Source organism: Clupea harengus, chromosome 11, assembly GCF_900700415.2.
Source record: "Clupea harengus chromosome 11, Ch_v2.0.2, whole genome shotgun sequence".
Classification (NCBI taxonomy): domain Eukaryota; kingdom Metazoa; phylum Chordata; class Actinopteri; order Clupeiformes; family Clupeidae; genus Clupea; species Clupea harengus.
The window spans coordinates 5,814,668-5,831,638 of record NC_045162.1 but is presented as its reverse complement, the minus strand read 5'-3'; the positions used below and the strand labels follow the sequence as shown (position 1 = coordinate 5,831,638).

The 16,971-nt window shown below is 45.9% G+C and overlaps 1 long non-coding RNA gene across 1 annotated transcript; it reads left to right on the top strand.

Moving 5' to 3' along the window:
• Positions 1–308: 308 nt before the first annotated feature.
• LOC116222433 lies at positions 309–16,579 on the top strand. Its single transcript, XR_004164650.2, has 4 exons — positions 309–2,689; positions 5,644–5,866; positions 10,805–11,062; positions 14,872–16,579. It is a non-coding gene; the product is annotated as an uncharacterized LOC116222433 (long non-coding RNA).
• Positions 16,580–16,971: the final 392 nt, after the last annotated feature.

The window sequence follows — 16,971 nt, the reverse complement described above, 5'->3', positions numbered from 1 at the left end:
CCCACGTTACACTATGTAATCAGCAAACTGTGACGCAAATAAAACTATACTCGACTGGCCAATATGTATACACATGTTTGCAATATATAGATCGAAAGATAGATAGATAGATATATAAGTATATAGATAGATAGACAGATAGATATATAGATAAAACACGTGACTAAAGAAACTATAGAGGCGGGGAGCAGTGATTGACGAAAAAAAAAATCGATGCTTTCTTAATTTCAGAGGGTGGAGACTAAATGCAACTGCATCGTGTCATAAGGAGGAGGGTCTTAGGGATGCTATATGTTTTTGACTTGCATGGTAAAGTCCATATGCATTTTGTTCGGTGAGTGGCAAGAGGGCGAGGGACGAGCAGCTCCACTATGCTCTCGGTGGGGGAGGAGAATGCCATCTCTATGGGAAATAATTGTGAAAAAAACAACGGGGCAACCCGCCCGAGAGAACCTGAATGGATGGGGCCAGTAAGACGTCACGGCGAGCCGCAGCCATGAAGCGAAGGATCAAGAGCGAGACATCATTTGGAGGCTCAGTCGCGTCGCGCAGATTGACTAATTCTCTTGATCGTTGTGGAGCGCGCGGGTGTCTGTGATTCCATGAAAAAGTGAGTATTGTGTGATTTGTAAATGTGCCAGTTGATGCCTGATATGTGCGAAAGTGTGAACACGGTCACCTGTCGTTCCAGATTTGGTTGAAAAAGTACACAAAGAATGGAATGCGTTCTGACCACAATTAATGTTGGGTTTGTCACAAAACGTGGCTGTGCACGATATACTGTGCTGTATAAGCTTACAGGGGTGACTATGGAAAGCGTTTGAAATGTTGTTTGATGGAAGAGGTTGTTGTTGTCCTCTCGCCAGGAACAACTGTTATATCAATGTATCAGTTATGTGCAGTGTTATATTGTACATAGCAGGTGTACGGCACTATACTGAGGCGAACTGAAGACTGTGTAGCTTCAGATTTGATGTATTGTTGTCTGAGTTCCTCAATTGTCAATTGTTTTGGAAGGTCACCGTCGTCATTTTTCAAAAGTCAGTTAATCTTCTTTACTTTATTTAGTAAACATTTGATTTGGAATAATACTGAAGTTTGCGCTCAGAGAGGTCAGAAATACCGCTAATGAAGAGGGAACGGTTGTCCGCCCCTATATGTTGCCTTGTCATCGGCCACTTGGCCAACATGACGGTGTAGCCGAAGTCAAGCGGTCTTCCCTTTCTATGCCATAGGTGGTGTGGCGAACAGAAAAATCAGCATGGTTTCTTTATTAGTGTGTATTAATGCTATAGGACAGAATTCCGGTATTATGGTGTGAAAACAGCTGGTCTCATTACTGAGTTCCATCTAGATTCCCAGTATAAAGGACGTCTCATGTACATAGTCTGGCTTTGTGCCCGAACATTCTATTTGCCTTCATTTTAGAAAAATACTTGTAAACAGGTATTTTTGTCCCTGGTAAGTCTAAAATTACAGGAGTATTATCTTGGAGCGGGTGGATTTCCACAATGGGCACAGTAGGCATCAGACAATTGTAATCCCGAAGGCTGAGCGTATTCAGGTAATCACAAGGCCGAATAACTAATCTGCACGTGGCAGAAGAGAGAGGGAACCATGGACACATGTGTTTTCACGAAACAGCTGCACATCCCCGTATCCAGCAATCTCGAACACGCCATCACTCTCTTTTTTGATATAATTATATATTTGAAGATCATTGTTTGCTTGTGGGGTGAAGACCGCCATTTGAACATACAGAGACCAAATTGAACCGTTTCTTTGATAAAAACATGTCAGGAATACATAAACTCAATATTATGTCTCCATGCTTCTTAGAAATAGAAGTATTTGACTGTGTTTAAAAAATCTTCAAGCTCTCCAAAGAAAGGGGCGCTTTTTGACTCTCTCTCTCTCTCTCTCTCTTTCACACTCACACACACACACACACGCACACACTCACACACGCACACACACCTAAAGAGAGAGAGAGGATGATGATAGTGAAGATTTAGCGTTGGCCCACTGTAAGAAGGGAATAACAATAAACTTATACGCAGCATCTGGCCTTAAGGTGCCATAAACTCAGAAGCTCATCATCAAAGATATTGTATGGTCCCAAAGTTGCTTGAGCTACTATTAACTGTAGTGCTACGGCATGCTTGAGGGTCTATATTGTAGGCTGAAGCATTATTTAAAAATGTACTTGGATTTTCAACAAACAAAAGACTAACAAGTCCCGTGCTACAGTAAAATGGATTTATGCCATCCAACCCAAATTTTGAATGTCTTCATGTATTATGTTTTCTTCAAATGCGCTGAATGAGGGCTATCAGATCATTCACAACGAGCGAACATACATCTAAAGCGGAGTACATGAGCGTTATTTCACCGACCTGTAGCCTATTTAACAGTTGGACATGACATCACGGTTACTGTCCAATGAGCCTGGAAGCAGGCAGCATGCCTCATTCGAATCTTACTTCACCTTTATGGCCTTATGGGTGATGTCACCTGACACCGTCTCACGAACGTCCACTCGAAAGATATATTCGCAGCCCGGAGCTCATAATAGCAAGATAAGTTCATTGATGAGTTTGTTACTGAACGACTCCCTTTAACTTTGTCTTTCAATCTATTTATCACAGGGTGATCTTGAACAACGCCGGAGGAATCAGACGTCATTTAGGTAATTGTCTTCTGTCTTAGTTTACTTAGCTGAGGCAATTCTAGCACGAATCTCTGAAGTGACCGCTACTGAAAAAGCCATGTCAGCTGTAGAAAACACTTTGACTCAGTTTAAAAAAAAAAAAAAAATCAGACCCTTTTCAGAGAATCAGGATATATTAAGAAAATATTGCTGCTGGGCTACTTTGTCACAATTCTAAATCATAATTAAGATTCAACAGAAAATGTCAAATGTTGTAATATGACAGTTGATTAAGTGTTGTTCAAGTTTCCCAGAAAACAATACGCTCAAATAGTGTAAATGGGTGTAGACTGTCATCATCACTCTGAAATCTCAGAGGTCGATGCCTCCCCGTCGTTTCTTCTCGTGTAATAGTTGTAATAGTCGTTTGTGCCTGCTGTATATTGTATACGGCAGCCTGTTGACATTTCATAACTACTACAACACAATCCTTTTAGACTGATGCAGGTGCAATATTTTATCCTGATTAAGCGCAGCTGTTTCCTACTACCAGCAAGATGGGTGCAGTCATGTGCCAAGAGTTATGTTTCCCGACTGTTGAGTAGTAGAAAAGCTTTTTCTAAAAGCCAAACATAGCCTATAGGCTATAGGCCGTTCTGAACAGGATATTTTCACTGGAAGAGGAAAGGTGGAGAGCTATTTCAGTAATTCCTTCAAGTATTTTAGTATTTCACGAAAGCTCAAAGAATTCGCTTGGCCTATATTAAACGATTACCCTTTATTTTAAACAAGGCATTTTTCACCTCTAAATGTTTTTAATGTTTTTATGTGACAAAACCTCACTCAGCAAGCTGAAGACGTCATCATCATTCAGGCCAGTGCCAAAACGTGATGATGTTTGTTGGCGAGCCAGTGAATGAAAAAAATCCCATGGCAATTGCATGCAGTTTTAGGCCGTCGCTGGCGAGAAAGAGAACACCTGGCAAGGAAAGTTGGCCAAAGCTGATAAAACATACAGGCTTAGTATCATTCACGGTGGGCACAGTTCGAACAGCCCACGTTTACAATGTAAGGAAAGCATCATTTTCGGAGGAGAACACATTACTAGATATTTTCGATTTGAAGTGCATTTTCCTTGTGCTACAATATAATCAGGAAAAGGAAAACACAACAGTGAAATTATTCTTTTTCTTATTAGTGTTATTATCATCCACATATATTTACAAATGTGGCATGTTTAGGTCTAATTCATATTACAATTATTAAGACGAGGTTAAGGAACGTTTCTTATTTTTATTGGAACTTTAATTAAATAAAGACAGAGAGCACATGCTCATACTGTGACTGTACAATACCATATAAATTGACCTGCCAGGGTCTAAAGCCAAGATGGCTTCTAGTTATTAGATTTTGACTACCCTAAGTAAAGAGAAGGTTCTACATGAATTTTAAGTGATATAAATAAAAGTGTATTATTTATAAAGTGAACTAGAATATTAAGAAGAATTTATCAAAATAAATCTGTCAAATATCTTAAATGACACAGACACACTACTGATCAATACAAAGTGCTGTGTGTTGTGTTCTATGAAAATGATGAAATTATGTATCATTTTTGGAGAGTTTTAATATTATTTGCAATTCAGGGATTTTGAAATACTTGTTCAGTCTGTACAATATTATTGTAGGGAAATAGAATTCTATGCGAGAGCACTGAAAGGCCTGTATTTCACCATGCCCTTATGCTGTGAAGCCATTAAGACATCTAAATATTTACAGTAATTCATACTACAAGTGTTTCTACATTAATGCACACCTTTCAAGCCTTTTCTCTGCTGATGGTTGTGTGAGTTTACAAATGAATATGTGCTTGTGTGTGTGTGTGTGGGGGGGGGGGGGGGGTGTTGCGTTGCAGAGGTGTTTGAATGCATTCTTTGTCTGTAGGCATTAGCGAAGCGTCCAATGAGAGATATTTTTGCATGTTAGATTTTAAGATTTTTTTTTTGTAAGAATTCAATCGACACGGCACACAGTGAGAAGAAAACATGCTAATATCAAGCATTTACTAGTTCAGCCATTTTGATCGTGCATGAGGCTCTGGTCCTTTCAGATCCCTGTTAGTCATTTACACCATTCTCCCTCTTTTTCTCTTCATCTTATTCCTTCTCTCTCTCTCTCTCTCTCTCTCTCTCTCTTCCTCTCTCTCTGTCTCTCTCTCCCCTCCTCTTTCTCTCTCTGTCTCTCTTTCTCTCTTTCTCTCTCTTATTCTGAGTTATCACAAGAAATGGGAGGAGCTTGGACACAGACAGGCTTTTAATTAGGCCTGCGATAATGTTTCTATTTCCATCTTTCTATCTCTCTCTCATTCTCATATTTCTCTCTCTCTCTCTCTCTCTCTCTCTCTCTCTCTCTTTCTCTTCCCTTCTTCCTATCGTGTCCAGTGAACTAAAATCACTACCTGCCTTTTATGCAGTGACAATTCAGCACGGTGGAACACCTTCGTTGAGACACGGGGTGTCTGGCTTTTGTTGGGGGATCATTATTGGGAATGGTGGTGTGTGGTGTGTGTGTGAGCTCCTGCCATGGGGAGACTGAGAGGTTGAGAGGCCTGCGTGGAGAGATGCCGCAGCCAGTTTCAACTGGTTCTGCAGCCTGAGAGTGACAGCGTGGCTCACGCTGGTAGCTCGGCTGAAATGACAAGTGTGCCACTTTTTTTTCTTCTCCCCCTGCAGCCACAGTTGTCCTAGTGGCCATCTGAGCCCTGCGGTGCAGATGTTCAGCAAAGCAACAAACAAAAATTGCGTTTAACGAACAGGACTGTGTTTTTTGGCGCATCTATACTATAAAGAGTCCAGTGTGGTTAACCCTGAGTATAGGTGTGGATAATGTAGCGGCTGCGTTTAGATCCTCGTCACATAAATGCATACGGTTTCCCCTCCCCTTGTTGTCTGTGCGTACCTTATGTGTGTTAACCAAGCTCTTTTAAATTTTAGGCAAAAGTCTGGCATCTCTGGTTCCCCACGGCGATGTGGTTACGGGTAGCCTCGGGGTTGGCTGTTATCTTTGGTTATCTAGCTGTATGAGTGATGTACATTCTTCATAAAGCTAGATAACCGAAAGTAACAAGAATCCCATTACGCTCCTGAAAGGCCTGCCCCCTTACTGTCACACGTGGAGTCACCAAGAAACACCAGATACCTTACAGCTTCAAAAAAGGTAAGAAGACCTTATGTATTATGCTGATCATATTGACATAACATTCATGTTTTTTTGGCCAAAAGCAAACCCATATTTTGTCAGCATTGACAAGGGAACAATAGGACGATTACAACACACTATCACTAGTTTATTCAAACCCCCACTAAAGTATGATGATCCTTACCTAACACAACACTGATAATGGTTCTTTGTAGATTTTTTACATTTATATAGCTTTGCTTACAGGCCTATTCTGAGAGGTTGGATGATATCCTTTTGAGAACTTTACATTTTTAGTCCTTCCTCCATATCACTGTGCATTGTTCAACATGTAGAAGCCAAGGAAATCTTTCCTCATTGCACCTGATATTCCCATAATGCGGTGTGTAGCAGCTTGCTTGGTTGAACGCGACCACTTTTTAATCTAATAAGCCACTGATCCCTCCTGCCCAGCATGGAGCATGCAGCAGCTTAATGCCGGGATCACATGGCAGACACCAGTGCCGGGCCTGTGGCAGCACCACGCCAGCCCCTCCCCAGGCCGCCCCAGGCCACCTCAGGGCCACCAGTTAACCAGCGCGCCAGTGGGCTGCCAGCTGGCCACCAGGCAGAAGGCTTTTGGGTGCACATCGCCCAGTCTTGTCTTAGTCATGTTCGTCAGAAGTTTTCTAGAACAATCTCTTATATGGTTTTGAAGATCTTACGCGTAACACTGCCCAAGCCTGGTGTCCTCTCCTCCCCAACCCCCTTGCCTACGCCCCCTCCTTGGTTACGAGAAAAACACGCGTAATTTTCTCTGGTCCAGTTTTGTTAAGTTTCTTTCTTTTCTTTTCTTTTCTTTTCTTTTCTTTCTTTCTTTCTTTTTTTTGGATCAGAGATGTGTTTGATTTGACTTGACAGTCGGCTTCGATTCTGAATGGCCCCCCCAGCGAAGAGCCTCTCTGTGGCGGGGAGGTGCTGCCAAGTGGAAAAAAGTTCCATCAGATCCAGCTGAATGCCACTCTGTGCTCCACGCTCTGGGGGGAGTGGACAGAGGCGCTCAACCAGAACAGGCCCCGGAGACAGCGCCATTAGGGGAACAATCCGAGCTGCCATTACACGGCCGTAACCTGCGGGAGACCCGCGGTGAATCAGATCATCACACCGTCCGCTGCGTGCTATTGACATGGGGGTGAGTCCCCCGTCAGTGCGCCGAGAGAGAGGGGGGAGAGAGAGGAGGCGTTGAGGCAGGCAGAGAAGGTGCGACGGGACACAACGTGCGCATCTCCTCACACGTGAACTGATGAACCACGTAGCAAACGACAAACGTCATTTGCATCTTTTTTTTTTGGTCATGGAAAAAAAGGCAAAGAAGTGAACTTCTGAGCTGTTGCGGAGAAGCAGCCGGGCTTCCAGCCAGCAATCACACCCCATTAGAGAGTGTCCATGCATACTTCACCTTCACCCCCCTGTGTGTAGTGAGGCAAGCAGACACTGCTCTCTGTCATTCAACCCCTGTCCTTTCCCCTGCCTGCATCAGCTAAGCTGCCACTCTCCCTGGCTGCTGCATTGCAGGTGCTGTGTGTGTGTGTATGTCGTCTCTCATGTCCCAGCAAGTGAGCAAGGCAACGCCGCGGCAGTGACAGCTGAGAAGAGAGTCAGCTCTGTCACCCCACAGGGTTGCCTCAGAGAGCTTTGCATTAGCTTACCGCCTGAGCTTTTACGAGTTGTACGGTGTGGGTATGGTATATGCACACATAACAGATCGGTTGTTTGAATCTTCAAACTTTTCTTTGGTAATGCAGTTTAGCGTTGTGAAAGGGGAGAAGCAAGAGATGTTGAAATGCTTGGCCGACAGCACTGTTTAATCCAGAATTAAGCATATTTGAACATTAATCCCATCATATAGCTGTATGCCATTTTTTCAGGCTGGAATTTACCCTGAGCTCTACAGTGTGTGTCTCACATGAGGTTTGGAATGAGTGTTTGCGATCATTGTCATCCCTATGGTGACCACAGTGATGACAGCCCCACCGTTGCTATGGTCATATTCATTGTGTGCGGGGGCCATTGTGCCCCTTGGCCTGGTAGATAGGCATCGCTTTTTTGAGGTGGGGGTGGTGGTGCCTTGAAGTGGCCGAGGGCTGGAATTCTGGAATTCCGCACGGCCCCAGTGACTTTTCGCCTCAGCACGACTGGAGTGTGTGTGGCATGGGAGGGGGTCGGCGGGGGTGCGGAGGCTGGTGGGTGGTGTGTGGGGGGTGAGCCGTGGATTTGTCTTGGTCTTTATGCTCTAGGCAAGCAGATTTAGACTCAAGTGTCAAGTAGAAAAAACAACCATTATGGGCCCTCCTCCTCCTCTTCCTCCTCTGGCCCACCCTCCCCTCCCCTCCCCCCTTCACTCTCCCACCCACCTCCCCATAGACAGTACAGTCAATAGAGCTGGTCTACTTGTCACCACGACACAATGGCTCCCTTTTGCCCTTTCTCCACTGTAGGGTCAGGGCAGCTAGACAGCTTTGCTTGAAGGGGAAAGGACAAAAAAAAAAAGCGCAGTGATTCTTGGCCCCTTTTTCTCCATCGCTTTTTCTCTCAGCGGAACACACCAACAGGGCTCCTAAATGGCCTCTCTGTTGGGTAGTCTGGAGGGCCAGCTCCGGCATCCCCCCCATCCCCCCCGACCTCCCCAGTAATTCTGCAGGAGAAATGAATACATTTGGGGCTGTTACTAAAGTCAATGGACTCAAAGTGGACAAAGGAGATTACGTTTAAAAACTTAAAGTAACAGGTGTACTCTGGCGTCGGTCAGACCACACCGGAGCCAAGGCGCTTGTTCTCCGTCTCTACGGAGTGGAGAAGCTCATTCTATAGACTTCCAGCAGAGAACATGTGACCATTTCCATTTAAGGTCCCATTTAAAGTACATTTCAAAAGTACAGTTACTCATAAGCTCACAGTCTTTTGACATTAGGGGTGCAGGAATGAATCTAGGACCAGTCTTTTGTAATGTGATTGGTTTTTTTTTTTAAAGCAAATCTTGTAGTATGTAGTCTATAACTACAGTTTCAATATAGGATTGTGAAGAACTGGCTTTCAGCACAGACAATTACTCCATTCCCCATGAAAGGGTCCATTTGAAGTGCACTCTCAAACTGTTTGTGTGGCTGTTGTTAAGCATTTTTGGTGGCTCAGCACTAAACCATGACATGGTCCGATAGAGCGACAGAGCCTGGGCGTTTTCAGCGTAGCTGTTCATTTGCGAGCCACTTTGCGCCCTATTGTTTTGCTCTCACACACCTACGTGTCCAGATTAAGCATACAGTTGCATTGTTCCCTCAGTTGTCCGTGGCAGGGGAGGTTTTTTACAATAGTCCTGATTTGCTCCCTATTTGCATAAGGCACTTTTCGAACAAGGACTTGGAGAGGGCTCGAAAGTAGGCCTGCTTTAGTACCCAACAGCACAAAAAGGGAAAAAAAATGTCAAGTGCCAATTAGGAAAGGTTTGCAACCATTCAGGGGTACCCCACCCCTCTGATTCTGTGCTTGTTTCCTCCCGCCCATCTCCTACACTTAACCCCCCCTCCAACCAGCACACCCCCCACCACGCACGCACACACACACACGCACACACACACACACACACACACACACACACACACACACACACACACACACACACACACACACACACACCATCTCTCTCACCCTCTATCCAAAAGCCCCAATCTGCCTATTTCCCAAATGGCGAGAGCCTACCAGAGGCGCCACCTTAAAATGAAACCCCCACACTGCCCCCTTTCCCCCCTGACCTGGGCACGGTCCTTTCTTCTGCCCCCTTCTACCCTGACCTGGGCACGACCCTTTCTTTCTGACCCCTTCTCCCCTGACCTGGGCACGGCCCTTTCTTCTGCTCCTCGGGGCTGGACTGGTTCGGTTAGAGCAGGCAGGACCGTGGCAAACGATGCCAAGGCACACTGAGGATCGATGCACAATGCCACCGCCAGGATCATTCAACACAGGGCAGCTCACCCCAGCCTGAAACATACTGGCTCCTCGTTTTATTTCACTGGATGACTGATTCATCGTCTCTTCACTGTAGTTAACCCTTTCTGTTCCACTGAGGACAGTCTCCAGACCGGTATCTTTATCGTGTTTAATTTCAAACACACAGGGCCGAGGTTTTGGTGTGTGTGCGGTTGGTCTCATGGCAGCTCTACTGCATGGTCATGTTTGCTCAGGACCACATTTTGTATTTAACAAAAAAAAACTCTAATCTACGATAATCAACAGTCTTTGTTTGTAGTCATAAGTGACCCCCTCGATCAGTCAGAATACAAATTCGGACAGATGGGATTTCAAACTGCGGAACTGATAGAGAGAAACCACGGTTAATAAATCTATATATATATATTTATATATTTTTTATATATATATATATTTTTTTGTTCAACCCAGGCAGGCCTCCATTACTCCTCCCCAGTGTGTTTACCTCCTCCACAGCCAGCCACCTCCTGCCACCTCCTGCCACCCAAAAGGATTTACTCCTCCTCTCCTTTCTCTCTGTCATTCAGGCGCTCTGTGTAGATTTTTTCCCAGCCTTGATTCTCAGATGGTTGGATCTGATTTGCATGCATTTGCATAATGAAAGTCATTTGCATGCTCAGAGGCAGACTGTACCATGAGAACATGAAAAGGTATGTGTGTGTGTGTGTGTGTGTGTGTGTGTCTGTGTGTGCGTGTGTGTGCGCGCACGTGTACGTAAGCACGCATGCGCATACGTGTGCTACGTGTGTGCTAACACAGCATGCACATACGCACACACACACACACACACACACACACACACACACACATACACACACACGCACACACACACACACACGCACACACACACACACCAACACTACAGCCTCTGAACTCTCACCACTGCCTCCCTCTCTCCATCTTTCTTCATTCTTCTCTTTTTTTTGCTTGCAGGGCACCACCACCATCAGTCCTTCAGAGATGCCAGTGGGAGAGTGAGAGAGCGTGGTTCTTGGGAGGAGGGGCTGCCCCCCCCCCCCACCCCCACACCTCCCTCCATCACCCCTCTTATATGTAGCCTCTCCCTCAGCCCCTCCCTCCGCCTCTGCCTGCCTGCCTGCCCTCTCCTGCGTATCACAAGATGCAGCCTGCGCCACCATCTTATGAGGATGCTTGGCATAAAATGGAAGTGGGGGGAAAACACGAAAGGAGGTACGGACAACACACCCCCCCTACCACCCCCACCCCTACCCTCCTCCACCATTCCCATCATATTGCGCCATTGCGCCAACCTCGCCTGACGTCCTTCTGTTTCTTTCTTTCTCCCTCTCTCTCTCTCTCTCTCTCTCTGGCTGTCTTTCTTTCTTTCTCTCGCTTCCTGCCAGCCTGGCGGAGGTCGGCGTTAATTACGGTAGACGTGTTTGTTAATTGTGGCGATCACGCAATGCTGCCGCGGGCGAGGCGGAGGGCGGGGGGGGGGGGGGGCGTTTTGTACTCGTTGGCATTAAATCATTCTCTTTTCACTGAGCCCTTCTGAGGAGGCGTACGTAGGCATCTGCGCCATACACAACCCGGGCGAGGAATAATCCTGGCCTCCTCGTACATATGCCCAAGATGGCTCTCGCTGCCATTTTGGGAGCAAATGAAAAAGAAAAAAAGAAAAAAAACGACAAGGCGATGACTTAACGCAGAATGCAAATTAAAGGCGTATACTGCCTGAACAGAATAAACAGTAGCCCTTTTTCCTGTCCAAATGCGTATTCCATTGTTTGTTTTAATGATAGAACACTCACTTTTAAGGCTGTTATGGTTAAATTATCATTACCAGTGCTTAGATTTATACGTACAATATAATTACAATCATTTTTACACAGGCACGTTCATATTGTGTGTGTGTGTGTGTGTGTGGGGGGGGGGGTTGTTTAACATGAAGAGTGAAGGAGTGGTGTGTGCCTCCCTGCAATAAAGAAATCAAAAAAGTTAAGAGATGGCAAACATCCACTGGAGAGAGAATGAAAGGAGAAAGAGAGGGAGAGTGATTGATTGAGAAAGAGAGAGGGAGAGTGATTGATTGAGAAAGAGAGAGGGAGAGGGAGACGAACGAGTGCGAGGCGAAAAGAGGACAGAGGGGAAGTGGGAGAAAGACAGGGCCAACATGAAAGAGAAACAGACACAGACAGACAGACAGACAGACAGAGAGATGGGGATAGAGAGAGGAGGAGAGGAGGGGGGGTAGAGCGTGATAGTGGGGTTTCAATAGCGGAGGACTCTCTTTGTGTAACTGGCGGAGTTTTGGGGGGAGCCAGTGCCCAGACAAGTCCAGCATTGTTCTCCCTGGCAAGCTTGTTGTGTCCCTCCATTATTTAGGCCAGGGAGCTATAAGTTGGAAAACCGCTTAACCAAAACACCAATTAGAGCCGGCTGGGCCCGATTAACTAAGGGAGCTGGTAAACAATGTGCACCATTGTCCTGGTCACACTGAGAAACCTCCTTTTGTTTGTGTGTCTTCTCTGGAGGTCGCGACTATGCTGACAACCTCCTGTTTACTGAGAGAAGACCAGGGTGGCACGCCAGTAGTGAGAGCCATGAATTTCCCCAAGGGACCGAGTGGACCGCGAGGGGACCCCGAGTGGACCCCGAGGGGACCCTGAGTGAACCCTGAGTGGACCTTGAGTGGACCCTGTCCATCCGAACCAGTCCTCTTCTGATCTCCCTCTGACTAATGTCGTGTAGTCATCTATTACTCCATTCAATCAACCTGTTCTTTCTACTCTAGTGCGGTCGTTGATGAACTAATAATAGTTATTCTTTTCTCCTAATTGCAAGGTTCATAAGAGGCAGGTTCTGTTTTTGTTTATTTGTTTTGTAGTGTTTGTTGCGATTCTTTTTTTTTTTAGGGACACGCTACATAATGAGGTTGCATTTCTCTTGAATGCTAGTGGCAGTATGCACAGCACAGGTGCATCAGTGTCAGCGGGCTCCATTAGACATCAGCTCATCAGTCCGTCTGAGCCACTCACGGCTGGGCCCATGTAAACACACACACACACACAGACACACACACACACACACTCATGGCTGGGCCCATGTAAACACACACACACACACACTCATGGCTGGGCCCATGTAAACAGGTGCTAAATTGAAAATGGGGTTGGTTGAGAGGGCCTCTGAAAATTATGCAGAAAAGGGGGGGGGTGAAAAAGAGAAGGAAAAACAATAGAAACTGTAGACAGTGGAGGGGCTGGCGCTTGTAATGAGACAAGTACTCTGGGAGGGCCGTGGGGTGGGGAGGGGGTGGGGGGTGGAGGCATGGCAGCTTGTGTCTGGGTGCGTGTGTGTGTGTGTGTGTGTGTGTGTGTGTGTGTGTTTGTGTGTGTCTGTGTGTGCAGACAGGAGAGTGTCTGCCCCCTGCAAACACACACACACACACCATGCATACACATACACCCTCCCCCCCACCACCATCCAGCCTCGCAGGGGGAGCAGCTGGGCCCCACGCCCTCCACCCAGGCACCAGTCCTGGGAACTCCACCGGCGTGCTCCCCCAAAACGCTGGCACCAGGGGCCCTCCAGTCTGTCTGGGTCTGGGTCTGAAGCTGGGGTCCCCCTCAACACCCTCAACCTCCCCCTACCACCACCACCACCACCACCCCTCTCCCACCCTGTCTCACCCCCCCTCCCCCCCCCACACACACACACACCATCCCTCCTCCTCTCCCCTCTCTGTGATGCTGAGGGCCTGGGAAGGACTTCAAGTTCATGGACAGACCTCCTGTTGTGCTGACAGGCCGACTGTTTGCACAATTCAGCTCCTCATTCAGCTCTGAACTGAGGAAGGGGGGGCATGGGTGCGGGGGGGCGGGGGGGGGGGGTGCAGTTTTTAGGAGACACAGTAGCACTGTGATGACTATTCAGTCTAAGTAGACAATTGAAGTGAGAAGGGAGCAAGAGAAAGACAGACAGAGACAGAGAGAGAGAGAGGAGAGAGGGGGAAAGGGTAGTTGAAAAGACGGAAGGGATGGGAGGAGGGGGAGGAAGGGGCAGAGGGAAGAAGGGAGGAAGGGGCGATAGCATAAATAAAAGTGACGATTCTATGCACCAAGTTTGCGGTGAGCCGTTTGCGCACACCAAACACCCTTGAAAGATTTCCAAGTCTCCTCTTTTCTTGCCGGCCACCCCCCCGTTGTCCAGTTGCCCCTGTCCCCACGCTCTCTCTCTCTCTCTCCCTCCCTGTCTCTCTCTCTCTCTCTCTCTCTCTCTCTCTCTCTCTGAGACACGTGCTGTGGCTGTAAATTCAGCATTAACTGGCTCTCTCAGCACGGGCCTCACCAGGGCAAACAAAACACACTGTGTGCTTTTGTTGACTTTTTCCATCAAGCGGGCACCAATCATCCCTTGCGTTGTGGCATTGGAGGCACCTCCGTCGTACACCCCCCCCCCCGACGCAACCTTTTCTCCTCTGAACCTGTCAGCAGGTTCAGCTTGCATGCAAAGACACATTCAATTCAATGCTAAAAAGCCCTTTTTTCAAGACAAATAAAAAAAAAGAAATGTAATATCACAAACACGCAGACAACAGTAAATGTTTGGTCTGGCTCCCGGGCTCCCCCTGACCCTAATAACTTAAGTTAGTCTGAGCTGCTCGACGAGGCTCTGTGGGCTTCTCTTCTCCTCTCGTCTGAAGTCCTCAGTTTCAGCCCCCTCAGCGGCTTAGGGCGGGTCACATGCTTCCTCTTTGCGTTCAGCGCCGCGATGTACCAAGCTCCCGCGAGGGGCTTTCAACTTCGCCCTCAATCCCCTGGCACCTGGCGCCCTCGTGCACTAGTGCTCCGTGTGTGTGTGTGTATGTGTGTGCGTGTGTGTGTTCGCATTTTCGTAAAGTTTTTACTCAATATCTGTTTCGAGAGACAGTGTGTAGAGAGGCAGTGTTGGATGTATTTGTGGATGCTCGATGGATCTCCGCATATCTTAAGTGCTCTAAAACAAACCTTTTCTTCTTTTTTTCCCTTGTCCTCCAGGTAAAACACTTCAGCTCCTGCACAGCAGAGGAACAGACAGAAAATGAAGACAGAGAGACTCTCGCCGGCAGACACAAATATGGCCACCCACCCGCTCACTCAATGGAACGCGCGTTGTCAGCAGTTTATTTTTTGCCCCAACACCTGATTCTTAAAGCACTTTACACGTCTTCTATTTACATTTCATTTGCCCTTCGGTGGCAGGTGGCCATTTTGCTCTGGACGAGAACACACCACATAACACTGTGATTGACTCGTGACATATAGAACCACTCAGAGGCCTGAACACCTCTCCGAGCTCCTCTCTGTCTGTGACTCTCAGTCTGTGACTCTCCGAGCTCCTCTCTGTCTGTGACTCTCGGTCTGTGACTCTCCGAGCTCCTCTCTGTATGGGATTCCTGTGAGGCAGCGGTGTTGCCAACTGCAGGGACATGACCAGAACAGCTCCTGATCAGACGGGACACACACTCCTGATCAGACGGGACACACACTCCTGAGCAGACTGGACACACACTCCTGAGCAGACAGGACACACACCTGAACCGTCCCTGTCTCTCTCACCGCCACACTCTGCAGATCAACAACACACAGCTCAGGCTCAGCTGTTTGCAATCAATCTGAGAGATTTGTGCAATGCATTGCATTAATTGCACATGTATATTCTGAAATGATTGGATTTAAAAAAAAAATGTATATGGAAAATGTTTGCAATGTGCACTAGATGTATGTATGGGTTATTTGATGTTTGCTAACCTACATTAATGGGAATGTTTGTGTAATAAATTCAAATAGAGCACTTTTAACCATGTTCACCAGATGGAACTCTAGTGGTGTACCTCGTGTAGACAGCTCTTATAGGGGACTGTTATATACGGATAGTTATTTTTTATTTTTCTGTAATGTAGAAATTATTGAGCGCTTCGCATGTGTGCGAATGTGTGTGAGACCCACGGCAGCAGTGAAGCCAACTGCACTGTGATTGGACAGCTCCATGTGTGGACACACACACACACACACACTGGTGAAGGAGAGAGCTGTTGTCTTTATTTTCTATGCAATCAACTGAAACACTTCACTTTGCACTAACAAATATTGAAATTTGGATTGTTTGTCCTCTTATGTATGCTTTCAGGGAAATGGAGCGCATGTGCAATGTGTGTGTGTGTGTGTGTGTGTGTGTGTATGTGTGTGTGTGTGTGTGTGTGTGTGTGTGTGTGTGTGTGTGATAAATGAAGAGATTTTTAATACAATGTAATTGTATAATGTATGCATGAGCCAGCATAAAATGTTGGCAACTCTCGGATAGTGGCAACATTTTTTTATTTAATCATGATTTGATCTATGCAAAAATATATTCTATCCATTCGTGTAATTTGTTTGAATGTTTTAACAGGACTATCAAGACAATTAAGGACTTTGTGTATTGTCCTTTTCAATCAAATATTTAGGCAATCAAAATGAACAATCTTTTGACAACTAATTTTGTCAATTAAATCCCCTTTTTATGTATATGCAAGAGACATTGTGCAGTCTCAGTTGGTTGCAGTCCTTCTGAATTTTCTAGAAAAATGATCTATGCAATAATGAAATGTTATTTGTGAAATGTTTCAGTGAATTTGCACTAACTGGCTCTGTATTTACCATTATGTGCCTTTGATAAACAATGTCCTGTAATGGATTGAAAATAAAAGTTTACATTGAAAACAAACAAAAATGTTTCACGATCTTATTGTTACCCTGTTCCTTATTATATTACTGCTGTCAGTGAATTAACTTTAGACATATAAACACGCTCAATCTATTTCTATTCCCCTCTGTCTTATATTTAAATAGAATAAAAGCAGAACCACATTGGAGAGCAGTTGGTGATGTCACGCTAAGGGGTCCTTAAATATTATCTTTTATTTTGTTGCAAAATGCAAACCAGGGATGTTTGCAAAAATGCATACCTGTGTCTAGATCACTGTACATTTCACTCACAAAAACAAGATGAAAGCGAAAGTGGCAGAATAATCTAGAATCTAACACAAATGTAACACAAATAGCGGCTTTTACATGCTTTTATTACGGACCCAAATTCCTAAATAAATATAGAATTAT